This window comes from Esox lucius, chromosome 24, assembly GCF_011004845.1.
Source record: "Esox lucius isolate fEsoLuc1 chromosome 24, fEsoLuc1.pri, whole genome shotgun sequence".
NCBI lineage: Eukaryota > Metazoa > Chordata > Actinopteri > Esociformes > Esocidae > Esox > Esox lucius.
In genome coordinates this window covers 10,285,553-10,297,711 of record NC_047592.1, presented here as the reverse complement: position 1 = coordinate 10,297,711, position 12,159 = coordinate 10,285,553, and the positions used below count along the sequence as shown (strand labels likewise).

General features: G+C 47.2%; 1 long non-coding RNA gene across 1 annotated transcript; it reads left to right on the top strand.

Moving 5' to 3' along the window:
• Window positions 1-1,367: 1,367 nt before the first annotated feature.
• Window positions 1,368-11,388, top strand: LOC105029502. Its single transcript, XR_829491.3, has 3 exons — window positions 1,368-1,532; window positions 4,823-4,956; window positions 7,987-11,388. It is a non-coding gene; the product is annotated as an uncharacterized LOC105029502 (long non-coding RNA).
• Window positions 11,389-12,159: the final 771 nt, after the last annotated feature.

Genomic DNA, 12,159 nt, shown 5'->3' with positions numbered 1-12,159 from the left:
AAGGTTGCTAATCCAAATGGTCGATCTGGAGATTGTGCCAAGGCACGTAACACTAACTGCACATGTACATTAACTTGCTCCGGATAAGAGTGTCTGTCAAAAATAAATAAAACATTTTGTTCGATGTTGAGGTGGAACATTAAGTTGTTCATATAGAGCAGGGGAAAGTTGCCCCCAGAGGCTGGTCTTGATTTCATTTTGTATTTCCCCCCATAACGGATTTGGTTAGGGGAGGTGAAACTGATCCAAGATCTGTTCTAATGGAAACTTCAACACAAATGTCACCATCGATCAAGTCCCTCCGTTCAGCAACTTGCAGTGGGAGCATCTGCAGCTAGAGGACAGTATAATGTTGCTACGTGAATGTTTATTGAGGTTCTGAATACTGATGAACATGAAGCTATGGTTGTGTCCTTGCTGGACTCTGATGCTATCAGATCAAAGCACGATATAATTTACGGATTACAGCAGCCGAAATGGGTCCACCTAAAAGTAGGGTGCAAAGCATTTATGTTCTGTAGAGAATTGTACTAAAACAGGCCAACGGACGAAACCCTGCTTCAGCTAAGCACGGTGTCAGTATCCAAACGAAATGCCACACTTCAGACATCGTCTGAACTCTCTGTAGATTATGTCTTGAGTCAACACATTTGACTTAAACTCGGTGATAAATTCTGCAAAATAATTGACTTACTACACAACCCTCAGAGACGATGTCTGCAGTATTCATCCTCCATCCCTTTCCATACTTTCCTAAGAATTTTGTCTACTGAATGCTAAAAGGCTCACGTTTACCCTAGTGGGTGCCAGGAAATGGCACTGAAGCCACATTTAGCCAGGTCCAAACGCCCCCCACCTCCCCCCCACCGGCGTGTTCATTAAGAGATTGGGCAGCACAATGTGTAATGTTTAGATAGAAATATAATCTGCTGAACAAACGTGCCCTTTTAACATATAGAATAAGGAATCGCGTATGTTATTTTCCACGCCGGCTGTCTGCACAACTAGGTTCCCCTGACTGGGAAGCCTGGCATCGGTCGACGTTGTTTGCCAGCCAAGCAGCTGGGCACACGCTGGGTGCCGTTCTCCTGATCAACCATGCTCTTTGTGAATAATATGTATTAAAGCCCGTCATTCCTACTCAGTCCTGCCAGTTAGCCTTTGGAGAATATCCGGCTCAGGCAGTAGGACCCCGTGGCATCGGAGGCATATGCTTGTCTGTCACCTGCTGAGCGTAGTTCGTTCGGTCCTCCCTGTCGGAGTGTGGTGCTGGTGGATGAGATAGGCAATGGTTTACGGTTCATGGTGCATAAATGTTTGTACAGCTATAAGGAGCGACAGGGAGCTTCTTGCGTGAGATTATTGGCGTGTGCTATGTGAACATCCCTGCTATTGTTTAGCGACAATGTTGGATCTCTAGTAATACATTTTTTATTGAAACCTTTCATTTGTAGCCATCACTGAAGTCTGAAATGCGTGATTTCAGAGGGCATCTGTTATGTCCTGTATTTTGTGGAGAATGTCAACGCACGGTGAGTTTCGGGATGAGTTTACAAGCATCGATCGGGACTGTTCAGTCATCACACAAAAAGACTGAGCGTTACAATGAAAGGAAATTAGAGCGTGAAGTGAACATAATTATTACAGTCAGTCAACTGTGATTATAGAGACCCATGTTGCTTGGCTCGACCATTGACAGACCAAAATTACGCTGCTCTATGTTAGCATACATTGAACAGAATGCTTTATATGAGTCCCATTGATATAGAATTGGCTTTTCCCACGGAGCCCTTAGAGCGAAGAGGGAGGCACGTGAGGTTTCCTATAGTTTTCAAATGTTTTTCAGTTAACACAAATTGTCTACCAAAGAAAAACGATACAAATCTTCTGAATGGGTGACCAGTGTTGTGAATTCCGCGTTGTAAGAGCCGTGTGGGAAAAAAAGCTGAATGTCATGGCTTGGATGCCTTCAAGGAAAGCGTATCTTCATCTCTCCGAAATCCATTGGGAGTTGCAGCAAGGAGAGGTGGCTGTAGATAACATTTGGATAGGACGAAATTGGGGGGGGGGGGGGGGGGAAATGAGAGAAGAGAAGGGGTGTAAAAGATTGTAACAAAAAAGCATCACAACAACATTACATCTGCCAAACCTGTGCATCTGACCAAAACCATTGAGTTGATCTGACACAAATGCACACTGTGTTGTGGGTTTTCTCCGGGCACTGGCAGGATTAAGGCTGAGGACCGAGCACAGCTGCTCCCCCCTCTGAAACCCTGATATAAATCGTAAAATTTCACAGTCAGTGGCATTCTTTCATCCCTTAATCCACAGAACACACAGGGCATACATGAACCCTGTACCAGAAAGAGAAGAGGTGACGCCTTTGATTTGGGCCTGAGCCACAGAGTTGCCACCAAACCGCAGCAAATTGAATAGACTTAAGGCCGGAGGTGTACTGTGTATTTAAACCAGTATGTGTCTGGCCCCAGATGTGACTACTGGCGTTATGTTGGGTCTAGTTCTTACGGGCGTTTCACAACAGAAATAAGTGGACGGTGGCCCGGGAATGGTCGCCGCTTGGCAAGTGTTAGACTTCATTATCTTTTGAGCTGTGCTAACTTGTTCGGGGTCAAAGGGTCTCAGAGAGCCAGATCCCTTGTCTCCAAGGCAGAACTCATCCTTGGCAGACACAGCCTCATCCATCTGCCAAAGGGCACAGGTACTCAGTAGGGTGCCCTCGTCCTGCCCCTCTTTTTTTTGATCTGGGGCCAAAGGAAGACCCAGTGGTCCCTGCTGTGGAGCTCCGTCTCTGGGATTGAAGCTCCACTGTGGGCCCCAGGGTCTTCACTCTGGCCCTACAAGCGGCTCTCCCTTTTGTTGGCTTTGGACAGATTAATAGTTGCTCCTCCGCCGAGGCCTTTTGTGATGCAGCGCCCAAGCGTGTTCAAGCTGTTGGACTAGCGGGGAGGCCGTTGAAGCCGAGGGGAGGCGACGGGCAGACGGGCGACGGGCCTAGTGACAAGAGGGGGGGGTCGGCTAATTCCTCTGCAGGTCAGTTCATCAGAGGGAGGTGGCGGCTCAGCATTTTCAATGAAGTGGAAAGGTCACTTCCGCACCGCCTGAGCCGGTGATTGGGGGAGGAGCCCAAAACTGTGACGGGAGTTTTACCACATTGTGGCAATCGTGACCTCAGGAGGAAGGAGTCAAACGGCACAGGTGCCACCTTGAAATGCAAACACAGGCTGAACCACTTTTTAAAAGAAAGACCTACACATTGCAGCTAGTTCATTAGGCTCAGAAATATTATCAGGAGTCGGACCCACTTTTGCACCCCAGACCAGCCTGAATACTTTTGGGCAAGTTTGGATTTTGCAAGGTGGTGAGAATGTTCTACAGGGATCTACATGCCGATGCACCATTCACTATCAGTACTATTGCTGCCAGGTAATCAAAGGGTTGCCATGTCGCATTTTGGTGACCCCTTGTGGTAGGTCAGCCGCCTGGAAAGTTCAGTCGTGTTTGTTGGCTGGGAAATGCAATCCCCTCAAGCGTGTGCACTGATAGAAACTTCCTGTTTGAGTGAGTAACGCGATAGCAATTTAAATTTTTTAAGTAAAATAAATACAAATTTAAAAAAAGCTTCTTCGGTCACTCGTTATCCGAATTCTTGGTGCTTGTCAGCCACGTACGCGTGACTCACCATTTATAGGAGCGATCGCTTTTGGTGAACTTGGTGCTATAAACTGTCCGCAAAGTGTCTCTGGAGTCGGAGGCAGGTCTTTTTAAAGGTTTTCTATTGAACCTGACTGTTCCGTCATAAACGGGTAACAACGGGTGTACTGTGTGATACCGCCGACCAACGGAGGTCTAGAGGAACAACAAATGATGACAAACATGCAGAAACGTTCCCGCAGGGCTTAAAACTCCCCTAGGCCTCCCCTGCGCCCCCACTCTGTCATCTCAGGTGTCTATCTCCCATGTACTAACAGGTTTCTCTATAACTACGCTAATTATCCTCACGCACTTTCAATAATAGATTGACTCAACGTCCAACTGATCGCGTGTGAAAGATGATGGCCCATGTGGTGATTATGGTGATTTCTCGAATCACAAGGGGGTGTGATAGAAAAACAACTTAAAATGCAACGGATTTCGTACGGACTGCATTCTGAATGCGTTGTTTGTATAGGTTTATCTCTGGATTCCCAGGATTTCGGCCCAGAGCCCTGGTCTGGATGTTGGAATAATCTGTAAACACTAGACCACAGCTGAGCAAATAAATAAGCCACTGAACACAAAAGTCCACACATTGACGTCTCCTTTCATCCCCCGTCATCACAATCAGGGTTAAAGAGTCACCTACATCCTTAACCACACATTATTTTCACACAGGAATATCTTGGAAAATGGAATTTTCTATGAGAATATCGTTTGTCAAATTAAAACAAGATCTGCCCATAGGCCGAGATACTGCATGGCTCCTTTTAACCATACAAGCAGTGACCATGTTGGTCATCACCAGGGTGAGCAGGGATGTCTTAGTGTTGTTGTCTGTCTCTGAAGCATCAGTTCCAAATAATCTTGTGGCCTGAAGCAATCTAACATCTCTCCCGCATACGACACGTTCATTCGTAAATCGTGGGATGAAGCCAGGAATCCATCCAAAGGGAACTTGTAACATAACACTTGAAGATAGAATTTTACACCCACTCCGCCTCCCACAAAAAAAATATTTGAAAAAAAATTATACACATAAATAACTCTGTCCAAGGGACTTTCTGCCTGGAAAACGATTTTAATTATTTTCTTCACATGGACGCAGGTGAGAGCATGGATTCCAGCTGAATCACCTGCCACGTTTTCCCATGGCAGCTCCAGGTGTTAGCATGAGGGAATCATCCGAATGCACCGCTCGCCGGAGTTGGATGGCGGCCATTTTATTATCAAGAGCTACGGGTAAGATTCCCTGCGCCTCTCTCTTTTGCTTTCTCTCCGCTGGCTCCTAAAATTGCGCCCCTGCCCCCCCCCCCCCCCCCAGTCTCCATAGAGAATCTGTTTAACCGAATCACGATAACCAAGTAGGAAAAGGCACATTGAAGGAAAGGTGTTGGTTCGGTTGTCAATTTAAGGATTTTTAGAGACATAGAGAAGATGGCATGCTGCTTGGTTGTCAAGTGAACAAGAAGGCCTAATTCTTGTTCTCGCCATCCACCAGTAGTGGTTTGGTTGATAGTCAACTGAACGGCGGAGGGATATGAATCTGGATCTGATTAACGGTGGCTCAAGGGACTGTTATTATCGTCGCCTTTTATGTTTAGCGATGAACTTCTGAGATGTTTTCATAAAACGACCATTATCAGATCGATGCATATCTTCACAGACTGCCGGGAAGCTTAAGTGCCTTTGATGAGATCAGCTTCTCGGGGGCGAGCTCAGTGCTCAGTGCTCCCATCGCCTGTAGCGCCAAAAAAACAGCGTAATTATGTTCCGTCCCATATGTGAATTATTATTAATGGTGATTCGTTTATTACACTTCCTTTGCCAATTTCCTAAATTAAAAAAATACCATGTTGAGATTTTTGACACCCCCCCCACCCCCAGCCCACCTCTACCTCATCCCACAGCTTTTCTCAACATTGCCATGGCAACTTCCAATCAGTGAGGGATTGGCAGAGCTTGCCAGGCGGTGTGTTTGGCGCGAGCCTCAGAGCAGTTCATGTGGAGCGCATATGGAACGGTGCTCTTCCCCCTACGCCACCCTCCACCAAACCCCCCCCGCCGCCGCCACCGCCACCACACTAAAAACCTGCCCGCCTGAATGTGCCAGCACTGCCCGTTTTTTAATCCCAGTCGTTACCGTAGTGATCTCCTGATGGAGACGCGGCGCTGCAATCACAGACCGGGCCCTCGCCGCCACCACTGCATTCTGGGACAGGCGCCAGGGCCCGCTTCGGTCAGCAAGATGGAAGCCGGTCATTTGCATTGATGTTTGTTTTTTTTACGTTTATGGATCTGCGGATGCTTATGTAGACGTGGATGTGCGAACGACGCGCTGTCGCTGGTTAAATTTTTTTCCAGCCGTTGCCATAGTTCCCACATTGCCTAGTGGTCTACGTTTGGAGGGCCCAAAGCTTTCAAGGAATCAAAATCAGTCGACCTTGTTTATGTCAGTTATACATACGCACGCTATAACGCCTTTTTTCAATTCACCACAGCTTGTTGAAGAGAGAGAGAGATGGAGTGAGAAAGGGATGTATGCGTGGGAATACATTGAGGGCTTTGTAACGCCTTCATACTTGTGCGACTTCCCGCGGCTTGGCTGTAATCGAGTGCCGGTAATGTTATGGAAATCACAACCACGTGCGGCAAATAAATCAATCATCCAGGGGGCCTTATCTATCACTGCACATTTAAGCAGTCAGCTTTAGTCAGCCTGTATGTAGGTTAATTAAAGCACAATAGCCAATAGTGGAGAACCTGGCATATGTCCTGATTCCTGCCTATGTTTAAGCCTTCTCCAGACCTAGCTTTGTTAGCTGATAAATAGGGCAGCAATGGCCCCAAATTATAAAGTGTGTGTGCGTGTGCGCGCGGGTAAACTAATGCTTTATTTAAACGCTCGATGAATAATGATTCATTGAAAAGCTTGAGAACAAAATGTTTGCCGCGCTGTTTTTCTTTTGCATTTTGAATAACCCACTCAAATACATTTTAGACAAATACATCAACATACTCAAACGAGTGTGTCATAAAGTCCCTTTGTAGGCACCATTCAAGTAAGAGTGTAACACTCTCAGCGGCTATCTGTCGGTCTAGCCGGCGTATGGCTGTTGTCCCTCCTGGATGGTTGAAGGGGCTGTAACCTGAGGCCCAACCTGAATACGCGCACCGTTCCTGGCCTTCCAGCACAAGCCGCGTCCAGAGGGACCGGGTAGGTGTCTCCATGTCATGGCGTCCGGCCGACAATGAAGGCAACTGTATCTCATTATCCATAGAGACATTGGCAACCATATACACACGCGCGCACACACCAGAAATACGGCGGCTCGCTAACAAAAGGCACAGGACCCTCTTTCTTTCCCCGGCTTGAACTCAAGCCAACGTCTCCCTTTCACGCTGCCGCGCCGTATGGCAGATGTCTTCGGCGAGCCTGCGGTACTTGCCAGATCTATACGGCCCATGAAGGCATTATAATGATGGGCAGAGTCCTATCTACCGGGAACCACAGTCTATTTCAATGAGTCTATTAAAATATGTGGAGTACTGGGGTGGAGGAGGCTTCTCGAAAGGCTTACCTCGGAGCCCTGGCGGTTGGGGGAGATGAACAGCTGCAAACTTTCGTGCTCCGTTCTTGTGCGGCTGTGTATTTACGCTGTACGTGGCCGGACTGTGTTAGCCCACTGAGCTAAAGCACGGGGATGTTTTTTTCACCCCCCCCACCACGTCCTTAATGCATCGCTTTAAAATGTTGTTGTACTCTGTGAGACGGACATTCCGATTTACAGTTTGTGTGAAGAAAATTGGCGTTCTAATCAGATTTTTGCTTGACAGCTGGCGTTTGAGCACGGCCGATAAAATTAGCAACACACCAACATGATTTAAAACATAACTGCAAAGGCGAGGTAAAGAAACGCTGCAGCTTCTTTTTGAACGACTTTTCGTTCTCACACACACACACACACAGATTTCATTCTCACACACACACCCACACACACACACACACACACACACACACACAGACTCACACGTCGATTTCACAAACGCATTCTACTTAAATGAAATTGCACGGGATGAAAGTTGACGATAAACCAGACACATAAACCCAGGTACAGCAGGTCTGTTATGTTTCACGGGCTCTGATAACATATGTTAGAGATCTCAGGAGGCCGCGGGGGAGAGGAGCGCCGGGCCTCTTGAAGTGACTGCCGCTTTAAACAGAAAGACACACAGTTGTGATTGTAAAGATGCCTCTTCTGTTGTTCAAAGGGAGGGGAAGGAGCAGCTCCAGGGAGAGGGGAACATCAAGCGGGTGACCCCGACACCGTGGCTCCATTTCGCCCACTACCTTCTGCCGTGCCTCCCTGCCACCGTATGCCGCGCTTCCCAAAGACTGGCAGCCTTGTGCCATCTGGCCCTCCTCTTCTGATTCCCAGAACACATATTGGGAATCCTAACAACCAAACCCCCTCCTCCCCTTCTCAGCCACACACACACACACACACACCTTCCTCCGGTTCCGTCTCTCGGCTCAAGCTGCCTATCTCTGTGCCTTTGTGAGTTTGTGTGTGTATGTGTGTGTGTGTGATGCATGTGCATGCATACATGTGTAAACTCATGCAGTGGAGCCCGCTCCCTAAGCGATCCCATTGCCCTTTCCCTCTCTAATCCTCCCTGATTGATATCCTGTAGGGGTCCGTGGAGGGCTGAAGAAACCAGATACGGTTGTCGAGATGAAGGATCCCCCCGGTTCTGTTGCTCTGGTCGCAAAACCTTTTCATTTGACTCATCCGACTCGATCAGCTTGCTCAGATGAGTTCTATTTCAATCGGTTCGTCGTTACAAGCACGACACCGAAATCACATATTTCCGGCTGAAAAGAGGTTTTTAGATGAGGGTCTTTCTAAGTGGTTTCGTTCGCTGGGATGTTGTAAACAGACTATTCTAATACCCCGTAGCACACAGGCCTCTGGGCGTCCTGTCTTCTGGCCCTCATCACCTCCAGCAGGCAGATGGGCAGATGATTCCATAATAATCTGGGAATCAAAGTGGACAGAGTGTCTGAGAGTCACAGAGGGTAAAACGGCACGGCAAGTGGTGGTCGTGCCATTCATTCAGTCCTCGGTGCCACACAAACCAGATGGACATGTCACCGACATCTCCACAGAGCCCTGTCTACCCACCCGCCCCCCACCCCGGCCCCGGCACCCGGGGGAGAATGAAAGGTAGGGCCGTGGGGAGACTGGTGGCGCCCCAAACAGTGCCACGTCCTATCTGACGAACGGCCATTCGCGGCGGACGGAATCAAAGTGGCTGAAGCGCGAGGTGGCGTGGACCGTCTGGGGTTCTCAGTCGGACGGACGCCGTCGAAGATCTGTGGTGCTGTCAAACGTATACCAGCGGTACAGTACGTATGGACTTAGGGTAGAAGTGGAGGCTCTTGGGGATGTTGAGATCCACTTTTGTAAGAGCAACATGCCAGATTCTGCTTAAATATTACAGCTGGGCTGATTTCGTCCCGGAGAAGCTGTGAGACTCTGATACTCTAATCACAGAAAACCAGCATTCGCTCAATGTCACCGGCCAGTGAGCTGAAACCGGGCACCCCTCGCAGCCCAAATCCCGCCGTTGGCGCCGCAACTGGAAACAGCCGGCACTGCGATGGTCGGTCGGTGCCCGCAGTTGCTAAGTTACAGTCTGCAGAATTACATTCAGGTGGCTTACACAGCTGTGCTGTACCGTCGCGTGCCACGGCCATCTGTGGCCTCGCTCCCAGCATGCACCTGGATACGGCGAGGCAGGAATAGACGGCCGACCAAAGCCAACTCGTTGGACCCCTTACCGTGTGTGGCCACGAGAAGAAACCCTTTAAAGCTGGAATCTGGGATGTGGGTTTTAGGCAAAATGGCAGCACCACCACTTCTGAGGAATCTTTAACTGTTTTATGAAATGTTCACGTGTTAATGTAGCCTAATATAGCCTTCATGTGTTAATATTGCCTACAAAAACCATGACATGCTTTTCTTGCAATTCAACGTGATTTGTATTGAAGGATATGTACAGAACAATCACTTATTTACATACATGAATTACATGAACGAATGGGCTTTGTGGGCCTATTAGCCTCTTACTGTGGCTGTGTCACAGAATAGCTGGCCTACGGTGACATGTCCTGGGTAAAAACAGCATACTCAGGCCGGTGGGAATTAAGATCTCCCTTTCTCACACACATACACACACACACCCCTCTGTGTGAATGCTCGTCGTAACGAGTAAACTATTGAGATAATGCCTGATTGTTCCTTGAGAGCTTGCCTACAGGCACGTTAACCGCGGGTGCAGGAGAACCTCTCATAGGTTCCCTCCCGTTCACTGTGAATAGATCAACCACCAACAAAGGCATCGTTAGAAGCAGCTTAGGCCCCACCAGGCTTCGGCTAATTATGAATGGGGGCCCGGTAGTAATTCAAGTGATTCAAGGGCGCTTGGTGCAGCTCGGCGTGGAAGGGGAGCACTCAGATCCAGAGCTGTCGTACTCTTCCCATCTGCCCTGCTTTTCAACCACCTGCCTAAAGACCTGAGCCATGCTAACCACGGGGAAGTAGCTCCATTCTGCAGGGCCAGGGCACATATGGGAAAGATTCAGTTCGGGAATGAATTATTCAGAATCGCGGTCAAACCATTTATCAGTTGATATTGTGCATTTTTTCAAACGGGTTTAAAGGAAGTAGGCTGAGGCTGTTAGTGAGTGGCTAATATTGCTAGCAGCCTTTTCAAACCTTGTAAATTTTACGTCTGTAGGTTAACCTGAATGGCTCACTCGGTGTACAGTATTATAACCTGAAAAATGTACGTGCTACTGAGCGGAGTTGGGTTCACACAAAAAAATGGAGGTATGAAACAAGAACAGTTCTTTGAAGAATGTACCCTCAAAGTTATAATTTTGGTCTTTATGGGGACAGAAGAGAGCATTTTGACAGAAATGGTACAAAGTGAATTAAAAAAGGAAAGAAAAAAAAGAAAGAACACTAAAGGGTACACAATTGTCTCTCAAAAAGGTACACCCCCAGCGACAAGCATTTGTACCCTTTTAAGTAGACACCGGTCCTCCTATTTCTGAGTGTGTTTAGTACCATTAAAAATTCAGAAAATTCAGTTGAAATTCCATTCCATTCAGAAGCTCCATTTATTTTCCTGACTATTTTTGTCTCGCATGGAATCGTTGAAATCACTCCCTGGAATCAACCGCCAGCCTGGGAATCGGTCGTTATCATCAGCCATGAAGATTTTCAATGCATCCTTGAGCCCTTTTCACCAGGAGATGGCAGTGCTCATCTCTGAATTGGCACACAAGTTCAGCCTGCCTGGGTCTCCAAAACAAGAGAAGAGTCAAGCAGTAACGATGCATCAAGTCCAAACCAACAGGATCCTAAACAGCTTCTACCCACACATCATCACAAGACTGTTAAAGTGTTAATCCCATGGCTTGTCTTTTACCCCTTTTCTCATAATTTTGACTCATTCTTGTCCTTTTTGTGTGTGACCATATTTAGCCTTGTTGTCTTAATATTAAAATAGGCTTGAAAGTGAACATTTTGTGGAAAGGTCTACATTACAGGTCTACTTTACAGTAAGCATGTAACAAATAAATAAAAACAAGTATTTATTCGATTTTTCACATGCGTGCAGCTGACAAACAAAATAAAATATTTCATTTGAATTCAAAACTCACTTCGTTTTTTTTGTCTACCAGCAAGATCAGTTTTATATAATGAGTCTTTTACATTCAGGCTAATACATTCACTGTTGGCTTTGGAAGAATTCCCGTTTTATGTTTGTTGTAAGCAAACAGACTTTCTATCGAAATAATGTATGGGCTCAAGTCATATCCAAATGAAAGCAACATACTTTTAGATGTCTTCTTTGCTACAAGTAAGGCTGCTTTTGCTGTCAACAAAAATTTACTGTTCAACAGTGGTTGAGGCTTTTTGCCAAAATAACCATTTAAATTGTTTTTCAGCTTTCCCGTCAAAAATGACACAAAATGCTTGTAGCGTGGAATCATCGATTTTCATGTGTGGACACTGCATCTTCATACCATTACAAGTGATGAATGCATCTTATAAGACACAAAAGGATGCCAAATCACATCACTATCTACAACAAAAAGCCTTTTTGTAAGAATCCATTTCACTCCCCCGTTCTGAAGGAGAGGCTATAGGCGTTTCTGGCGGTTTGTTGGATAGCAGGTCAGGAGTTCCTTCCCCTGCGGTCCTGCCTGTGCATTAATGACTCCCTGTGGTTGAGGTCCGGTGGGCTGACTGGCCTCTCCTGTAACACGCTAACCAATGATTACACCTTGAGGGGAGGAAGAGGGCTGGGCCCGGCGGAGAGAGCGGGTAGAGAGGCCCAGATTGGAGGCAGGTGCCGCGGCAAATCAAG